This window comes from Macaca thibetana, chromosome 4 (assembly GCF_024542745.1).
Source record: "Macaca thibetana thibetana isolate TM-01 chromosome 4, ASM2454274v1, whole genome shotgun sequence".
Lineage (NCBI taxonomy): Eukaryota > Metazoa > Chordata > Mammalia > Primates > Cercopithecidae > Macaca > Macaca thibetana.
This window is the reverse complement of record NC_065581.1, coordinates 81,247,808-81,258,491: the sequence shown is the minus strand read 5'-3', so window position 1 is coordinate 81,258,491 and position 10,684 is coordinate 81,247,808.

Here is a 10,684-nt window from a genome sequence, read left to right as displayed (position 1 = left end):
CCGTAGAGTGGGGCACTGCCAAAAAGATACCAAAAATGTGGAAACTACTTTAGAACTGGGTAACAAGCAGAGGTTGGAACAGTTTGGAGGACTCAGAAAAAGACAGGAAAATGTGGGAAAGCTTGGGACTTCCTAGAGACTTGTTGAATGGCTTTGACCAAAATTCTGATAATGATATGGACAATGAAATCCAGGCTGAGGTGGTCTCACATGGAGATGAACTTGTTGGGAACTGGAGCAAAGGTGACTCTTGTTACGTTTTAGCAAAAAGACTGGTGGCATTTTGCCCCTGCCCTAGAGACTGGTGGAACTTTGAACTTGAGAGAGATGATTTAGGGTATCTGATGGAAGAAATTTCTAAGCAGCAAAGCATTCAAGAGGTGACTTGGGTACTGTTAAAGTTATTCAATTTTAAAAGGGAAACAGAGCATAAAAGTTCTAAAAATGTGCAGCCTAACAATGCGATAGAAAAGAAAATCTCATTTTCTGAGGAGAAATTCAAGCCAGCTGTAGAGATTTGCATAATTAATGAGGAGCCAAATATTTATCCCCAAGATAATGGAGAAAATGTCTCCAGAGAGTGTTAGAGGTCTTCATGACAGCCCCTTCCATCCCAGGCCCAGAGGCCTAGGAGGAAAAACCAGGGTTCCCATGCTGTGTGCAGCCTAGGGACTTGGTGCCCTGCATTCCAGCCACTCCAGCCATGGCAGAAAGTGTCCGATGTACAGCTCAGGATGTGACTTCAGAGGTTGTAAGCCCCAAGCCTTGGCACAGCTACCCAAATAATGCAAATTGGGGGAAATCCTTTTCTTTCCCACCTATTCCTACTTTATAAGATTGTTGGAAGGATTAAGTTTGTTGAAGTACAGTATTAATTGGAGGGGAAATCTATAGGAGAAGAGGCATCAGGTTTCCTTAGTAGAATAAAATGAGTTGTAAATTCAAGTCAAACAAAAATGGAACAGACTATAGAGGAGCAGACCAAACAAATGGAGAGGGTAATTATACAAGTTGTGCATTCTTGGAGCACAAAAATGAAGTCAAGAACACATCAGGAGCCTGACCAACTGTATTTAGTCTCAGTAAAGCATATCCTGCACTTAAACCCCTTCTGGTCATGCTACCAATGGTTCCTATCTAACGGTATTCCTATTACAATAACAAAACCCTTATGCAGATACAGAGGACAAAGAGTAGAAATAGAGCTACACAAGGTTTATGAAACTTCTTGGAGAAAATTCTGGAATGGTTTTCTGAAAAGGATTTGTGAGGTACACACAAATGAATTCATGAAGGAAAGAGTTTGAGTTATTTATAAAGGGTGAAATTGAGCCTGCTTACCGGAGAAAACTGGGTGCAATAAAGCATCTTGGTCTTTCACTGGTGAGCTCTGGGCTGTCAGGGTAAGGAATCATACCTTTGCAACCTCATGACTTCTTACCTATTTTGCTCATTATCAGGAATGAGTGAATGAAACCATAGCAAAAAAGGACAGGTGCTCACTCCCCTTGTTTGGGATCTGAGCCTTTACAGCAGCCCCGCCTCACACACAAAGTAGGGGCTCAGGAAATCAATCACTTTTGTCGTTCCTTGATCTCCTTCCACAAATAAAGCACTCCTTCCCTTCAAATCCCCAGAGATTTTTGTAACATAATGGCACAAATACCACTACTAGTGGGATAACAAGATAACATTGGATCTACGTTTCTACCCTTCCTCTCCCCTTGCTCCTGAATGCCAACATCTGTTTCCAATCTCTTCCAGAATCTGTCCCCATTAAACTCAGCTGCCTACTCGCTATGTTTCATCATCTCTATTCAGCCAGTTTTAAACTTTGAAGCATCCTTTACTTATCTTCTCCAAGATGGAGTCATCAAACTTGTAGACACTTTCTTCAAAATAATGCACATATTTGTCTGTCTACATTTTCATAGCTACCACCATTACTGAAGCCCTGTCAGCATTTTACTTCTTGATTTTTCTATTAGGAGCTTAACTGATTCCTCTACTCCAATGCTGCCCTCACTCCAAATAGTCTACAACGGCATTGACAGGTAGTTATTCCTAAAAAATTGCTTGACACATTCCACCTGCCCACTTCACACTATTTTTTTTTTTTTTTTTAAGTTGTAAACATTAGAATCCTTGCCCTAATCACCGAGGTCCTCCTCGCTCTGATCCCAGTCTTCCTATCCACACTCCATAACAGACCTCTAATGTCTTACATAAATCCTCTCTATTAGTTTTCTATTGCTGTTGTAACAAGTTATAGCAAACCCAATGACTTAAAACAACACAAGTTTATCGTCTTACAGTTCTGTAGGTCAAATGTCCAACACAGTTCTTGTTGGGCTAAAATCAAGGTATCAGCAAGACTGCTCTTTTCTGAATTCTCTAGAAAAGAATCTATTTTCTTGCCTTTTCCAGCTTGTGGAAACCACTCACATTCCTTGGCTTGTGCCTGCCTTCCTCCATCTTCATAGCCAGCAACTTTACATCTCTCTGAGCGTTCTTCCGTGGTCACATCTCCCTCCAGCTCTAACTCAGCTTCTCTGATTTTATGCCCCACTCATGTGATTAGATTGGGCCCACCTGGATAATGCAGGCTCATTTTCCAGACTCATCTCAAGGTCCTTAATCTGCAAAGGCCCTTTTGCCAAACACATAACATATTCACAAGCAGACATAGGAGGGTGAGTGGTGGGTAGCATTATTTTGTCTACAACACTCGCCTTCCTTCAAACCGCTCTATGAATTTTCTAACCATGCCACTCTACTACCACCTTTGCTATGACTTCTTTCCATTTGACCATCTCCTACCACTTTATTTTTTCACCACACCAGGTTTTTCTGATCACATCCTTCTCTCAGTGGAATATATATCCAAGATCTAATGTCTTATTATTATTCTCCTTGTATACATGCACACACACTGACATGCACACATCCCCAGTGTGTTTAGCTCTTTATTTCCCTGGGATACTCCAGAGCAATTAATTCCACGACGATGAAGATGATGATGATAATGACACAGGCCTTTGATGGACTTTAAGGGAGAATCATTGCAAAGCTTCCATAGAAATAGGCTTAAAGGCAAATGACTGCTATAGTATTTAATGGAATCAACTAATAATCATTTTTTGTTTTAATATATCTGTATTTAAATTTTTAACATAAATTTTCTTTAACCACTAATCAAGATTATACTTTAGGACAAAATCTGAGAGCATTTCTGTTTTCTAACAAATTGTCTACTAGCTTTTAAACACATGATGCTTTAATAAAGATTAGTGCTGTGCTGCAAATAAACAGGATTCATATAATCTCACCAGGTGTAATAAATGTGGAAAGACTAAGGAAGAAAAACACAAAGTCAAATTCATAACTGTCCTGGAGCCTTAAACTGCTCACAGAGGAAACCATTACCTAGGGTGAGTGTCACAGTGGCATAATGCCTGAGTGGGATGGGAAAATTGATTTCCCTACTCATGTAGTTATGCTGCTAATGTGTTAGATGCTAAAACAATTTCTGTATTGTATTTGTCCCTAATAAATATGAAACAATTTAGGCCCTACAGAAAGCAGACTACACGTATTCCCATGCTGCCAGATCTCTAAGCTGAATTTCTTCCCTAAGAAGGACATAATTAAACTCCATGAAAATAATCTTCCTGAGAATAATAAGATAGAGGGCCGGTGTATATTCAGTAGGTCTGAGTTTATGTACTACTGCACTGCTGGCCAAAGATATCAATATCTTTAACGATGTGACATTCCTCCAAGAGTTCAAGGATGAAGAAGGATGTGAACAATTAATAGATTAAGATGCAGCTGCATTTATTACCATCACAAGTCAATTCGAGTATGTTTGGATATTTGGAAAATAATAATCCCATTATTCTTTGAAAGTACATTAGTGTCAATAGAAATAATAAAGACTGAGAGATCTTGGAGACATCAAACAATAGAATAAACAATTGTAAATCTCTTGGATGCCTTGACAATATGCAGGAAATGAGCTACATGTCTTCCACAGGTCTCTCAACACAGGGCTCACTCCTGCAAAGTATCAAACTAGTTTTTCAAGCAGACAGAGGGAACACACCAAGATTGCTGATCTTGAAAAGTTTACTGTGTGGCAGAAAAGATCAGACATGTACATATAACCAAATGTGAATATATGAAATAAAAATGTTATGAAGTGTGAAGAGAGCACAGAGAAGGTACAAATTTCTTTCACCAGGGATCTGGGGCACATTTTTTGAAAAATACAGCTTTCAAGTTGTATCTTAAGAAATGAGTGGAATTTAGGGAGAATAGGATGTAAGAAAGGGAATATGAAAACTGATTCTGGCCAGGCGTGGTGGCTCACACCTGTAATTTCAGCACTTTAGGAGGCTGAAGCAGGTGGACTGCTTGAGCCCATGAGTTCAATACCATCCTGGACAGGATGACGAAATGCTATCTCTACAAAATACAAGAAAAAAATTAGGTAGGTGTGGTGGCATGTGCCTGCAGTCTCAGCAATCTGGGAGGCCGAGGTGGGAGGATGGCTTGAGCCTGGGGAGGTTGAGGCTGCAGTGAGCCATGATTGTGCCACTGCACTCCAGCCTGGGTGACAGAGTGAGACCCTGTCTCAGAAAACAAATAAATAAAAATTAAAATTAAAAAATGATTCTAAAATTCATATGGAAATGCAAAGGATGCCAAATAGTCAAAACAACAATAAACAGGAAGAACAACATTAGAAGACTTGGCCGGGTGTGGTGGCTCATGCCTGTAATCCCAGCACTTTGGGAAGCCAAGGCAACTGGATCACTTGGGACCAGGAGTTTGAGATCAGCCTGGCCAACATGGCAAAAGCCCATCCCTACTAAAAATATAAAAATTTGGTGGGCATGAGGGCATGCACCTGTAATCTCAGCTACTCAGAAGGCTGAGGCATGAGAATCACTTGAACCCGGGAGGTGGAGGTTGCAAGGAGCCAAGATCCCACCACTGTACTCCAGCCTGGGCAACAAAGCAAGAATCTGTCTCAAAAAAACAAACAAACAAAAAAAAAAAAAAAAGGAGAAGAAGAAGAAACATACACTGTCTGTATTAATCCATTTGCATTAGTACAAAGGAATACCTGAGAGTAGGTAATTTATAAAGAAAAGAGGTTTATTTGGCTCACAGTTATTCAGGCTGCACAAGTGTGGCACCAGCATCTGCTCAGCTTCTGGTGAGGCCTCAGGGAGCTTTCACTCATGGGGAAAGCACAGGGGGAGCAGGTGCATCACATGGTGAGAGAGGGAGCAAGAAGGAGAGGAAGTGTGAGGCTCCTTTAAATAACCAACTCTCGTGTGGACTCTTAGAGAACTTACTCATTACTGTGAAGACAGCCATTCATGAGGAATCTGCCCTGATGACCCAAACACCTTCCACTAGGCCCACCTCCAACATTGGAGGTTACATTTCAACATGATATTTGGAGGGGGCAAATATCCAAACTATATTACTACCTGATTTCAAGACTTCTAAAGCTATAATAATCAAGAAGTGTGGAATGAGTGTCAAATAGGTAAATAGAATGTCCAGAATTGTAAAAAGAAAAACAAAAAAACCCAACACATATATAGACAACTGATTTTCAGTAAAGTTGCAGAGGCAATACACTGGAGAAAGGATCTTTTCACCAAACTGTGCTGGAACGTATAGATATCCATAAGCAAAAAAAAAAAAAAAAAGAAAAGAAAAAAAGAAAAAACCTCAAAATGAATCATAAACCTTAATGAAAATCTGAAACAATGAAACTTCTAGGAAAAAAAAGCATAGGGTTATACCTTTATGACCTTGGGTTTGGCAAAGATTTATTTCATATGACATGAAAAGCATGATATATTTAAAAAAAAATTATGGACTAGGTTCACCAAAATGAAGAATTTCTGTCCTTTGAAGACACTGTTAAGGATATGAAAAGACAACCCACAAACTGAGAGAAACTATTTGCAGATCCTGTATCTGATAGATAACTTACTTTTCCAGAATATAAAGAACTCTCAAAACAATAATAAAACAAATTCCCTAATAAAACAATGGGACAAAGACTTGAAAAGGCACTTCACTAAAGATATACTGATGAAAAATAAGCATATGAAAAAATGCTGAATACCATTAGAGAAATGCAATTGAAAAATGAGATACTACTACAAGTGCATATTAGCATGGATAAAATTTAAAAGACTGATATTACAATATGTTGGATAGGAAGCGGAGCAACCAGAATTCATATACACTGTGAGAAAGTTAAAATTGTACAACCATTTTGGAAAACTGTTTAGCAGTTTCTTAAAAAGACAAATGCCTATCTACTATATGACCCAGACATTCCTCTTCTAGGAACTTAAACAAACAGAAGCACATGTTCATACAAAGACTTATAAGTGAATATTTACAGCAAATATTCATAGAAAATATTTATTTGCAATAGCCAAAATTATAAGTAACCCAACCATCCATCAACAAATACGTAGATAAACAAATTATGGTATGTATAGCCACACAATGAAACACTACTCAGCAATGAAAAGGAATGAACTATTGACACACACAGCAACATGGATGAATCTCAAAATAATTATGCTGAATGAAAGAAGCCAGGCAAAACAGAGTATATACTGCATGATTTCACTTATATAAATACCATGAAAATATGGACTGATATATCATAATGGATAGCAGATCTGTAGTTTCGGAGAAAGGGATGGGAGGGAGGGATTATAAAAGGGCATCATAATTTTTATGGATGATGGACATGTTTATTATCTTGATTGTGGTGATGATTTCTTGAGTGTATACTGTGTCAAAATGTATTACATTGTGCACTTCAAATATGTAAAAATTATTTTGTCAGTTATACCTCAAAGATATTTTAAAAATGCAGTCCAGTCCTGACCCACTTCAATGCCTGATTCAAGTGAGATAATCAGCCTCTCGCCCTATCTGCTTAACAAAGGAAAGAGGAATACATCTCTCATGTAAGATAACTTCCCATGTTGTATCAATGGATTTTTCATATACAATGTCTGCCAAATAATAAAAAATATCTAGACATGCAAAATGTCAAGACCATATGATTAGTAGTACGAGAATAAGAAACACTAAACAATAGATGCAAATCCACAGATTACTTAGGCGTTAGAGTTAGTAGAGTCTTTTTATAAAAACCATAATTAATTGCAATATTTTAAGAGCATAGAGGAAATGATGGACAAAATAGATGAAAAGGCAGAGATTTTCACCTGAGAAATAGACTAAATATATTTTTAAGGAGAATCCAACAGGTATTCTAAAACTGAATAAATAACACGTTTCCAGTTCTGGAAACACAGTGAACTGAGCTAATTTGAATACCTCTTAAATAAAACTTTTAGTAATGTTGTATAAAATACAACAAAAGTAATATAGAGCTAAGCATGAAAGAGGGTGAATTTTCCAGGTGACAAAAATAAAGAGGAAACTTAAAGTCACGATCGTAAGCTTGTGAGCTGACAACGCAGTGCCCTAAGGGGAGTAGGCTCAGATCTATGCAGGAAAAGGGCTCATCCCAGATGTAACGACTCTTGGCTTACTAAGACCACCTGCCCTACCCCGCCACACACACACATAAAAGTTATTGGAAGGGCTGCTTCTGTGATAGGCAGGGGAGGGGAACATAGATCACGCAGAGCTTTCAGGTCATCATAAGGACTGTGGCTTCTTCACTGCATGAAATAGGAAGCCATCGAAGGATTTTGAACAGAGAAGTAACGTGACATGATATTTAAAGGATCACTTAGACCTCTCTGTTGAGAGTCCTCATAGTAGGCTTACAAAAATTAACTCAGGACAGGGGCAGCTTAGTGCCTAATAAATGTCACCTGTTATTGTTTGTAATGCATGCTGCTAGTGCCCACACAGGGTCCTTTACTAGCCAGTGCCTGTTCTCAGCTGCTAGAGATGTTAACCAGCACCCTCTTCTCTCAAAAATTACCCTTGATCAAAGCAGAAGCCATCTTACCCTGATTGGCTTGGGGCAACAAAAGATCATGCCCCTGCCTCACGGTGGGACTGATTCTGTAGTACCATTTGTGCCCCAGAACTTCCTGTGAGATCAGAATGTGGCCAGTCTGCAGCTGAGATGACATTCTTGGTGGCTTTTCCCCTGTTCTAACTGCTTCAATCATTCCCCTTCTTATAGCTCACCTACAATAAATCTTTTCGGGCTTTTATGGAACACAGCCTATGACACTGTTGTTATCATAATTACCTCTGAATTGATTATTTCTTTAATGCAAGTTGTTCGCATACATTTCACTTGAAGCCAAAGGCTGGTGCTTTCAAACTCACACTGGCAGCTCATAGGGTCCGTGGGTACTATACGGAGCGACTTGTGTGTACAAACTCTCCTACACTTACACTTGACACTATTCTGCTCTCTAATGAGGCGTTTTTGGAATGAAGTCTAACACCATTTGTGTTAAATTTTTAACATTTGTTTTTATTAATTTTATCATAAATGTATACCCCAGGTTATCTGGGTCAGTTCAGATTCTCATTATTCATTTTAAAAGCCATCCATAACCACATGGTCCCTCACATCCCAATTCTACCCCTGAAGTAACACTGAAAACTAGGTTAAAATTTCCTATACATACAACAGCTGTATCCTAGATGAGGGATGGAGAAAAAAAGAGTTCTTCTGTTTATATACAGGAGAAAGAAGCAAAACATGAGGAAGAAAAAACTTTGCTCCACAGAGAACGGATGGAAAGGATCCTAGAAATGTATATACATCTCTCTCCAGTATCTCTGGATTTTATGAAGTATTTTTCCTTAAAATGTACACACATTCTTCCGAAGGCAAGCGTATTTCTCTGGAGACCTCTCACTAGCTATACAGTAAATGAACTTCCCAAGGGTTGTTCTTAGCTGAGGATCCCAAGTTTTCTGCAAAATTTATTCAAAAACTCCAACTCCATAGAAAAACAAGAATATTTTCTCTGTGCCACTCACACACATCTGTCTCAAGAATCAGCACAAGCTAACAACTCACCACCTCTGATCATAGGCTGCCTGAAGTCGCCTCTCTCAATATGTCTAAAAGCCTGGCCTAGACATAAAGACTTTCTATTTCTACTATACGTCATTTCTGGGTGACAGGATGGATTATTGTTCTACCAATAATAGACAATTTTTCAGTAGGCAATAAATAGCTCACATATACTATATATATTTTGGCAAAGTCTTGGCAGTTTTCAGAAGGGAAAAATATTCATTGAATTTAACCTGAGGTGGTTGTACATCTCTAAAAGAGAAATTCAGGCATTTAAAAAGTCACCTTCATTCTTTTCACAATTTCTTTAAAGTTGTTTCTTTCTCAAAAATCCCCAGTGACTTATACCATATACTCTTTGATCATTTTTGGTTTGGGACACAGTTTCCAAAGGCCTGCCAGGTTTCTGCATGTATAGTGAGCAGGGGCACTGACACCTTTGTCTCAGCTGTCTATTCAACAATGTTTGCAAAGTGAACAGCCTTGGAAGATGGAGATAGTGTCTCCCTCTGGAGCACAGAGCAGGTTTATTGACTAGCCAGCATAATGAAGATAGTATCTCCTTCTGAGGTAAAGGCCAGGCAGGTTTGCTTGCAACCCATTGTCAAAACACAGGGTTCCCCTAAGCTCAGGGTTCCATAGCCGTGACGCCAACCCACTGTGTGCACAGCATCTCCCTGAGTCCTTGCATCTCCACACTGTGAGACCTAAAGACAAGAGGAACTATATTAATTTCTGTTGCTGTTGTCAAAAAACAAAACACAACTAAAAATGTGGAGTTGGCAATGGGCAGTGGCTGGTAGAATATTGAAGAACATGATATAAACTGACTAGATTGCCTTGAGTAGACTGTTAGTAGAAATATGGATGTGAACAACTGTAAGTGGGGACTCAGAGGGAAGTGCTGAGCATGATAGAAAAAAAACTATCTGGCGGGCATAGTGTCTCACACCTGTAATCCCAGCACTTTGGGAGGCCGAGGCAGGCGGATCACAAGGTCAAGAGATCGAGACCATCCTGGCCAACAGATGAAACCCCATCTCTACTAAAAATACAAAAATTATCCGGGCGTGGTGGTGCACACCTGTAGTCCCAGCTACTCAGGAGGCTGGGGCAGGAGAATCGTTTGAACCCGGGAGGCGGAGGTTGCAGTGAGCCGAGATCGTGCCACTGCACTCTAGCCTGGCAACAGAGAGAGACTCCATCTCAAAAACAAAAAAACAACAAAAAAAAACTTATGAACTACCTAAATCATCATGAACAGACTATTGGTGGAACTATGGACATTAAAGGTACTGCAGATGAAAGTTAAAATGGAAATGAGGAACATGTTATTGGAAAGTGGAGAAAAGGAGATCCTTGTTACATAGCAGCAGAAAGCTTAGGTGAATTGTGCCCTACAATTATGTAGAAAGCAAAATCTGTAAATAATAAAGTTGAATATTTAGCTGAGAGGATTTCCAAGCAAAATGTTAAAGATGAGGCCTGGTTTCTTCTTGCTGCTGATAGTAAAATGCAAGAGGAAAGATAAATTGAGGGAAGAACTTTAAGTGAAGGGGAATCAGGATTGATGATTTGGGAAATTCTCAGCCAATTACATTGCAAAAA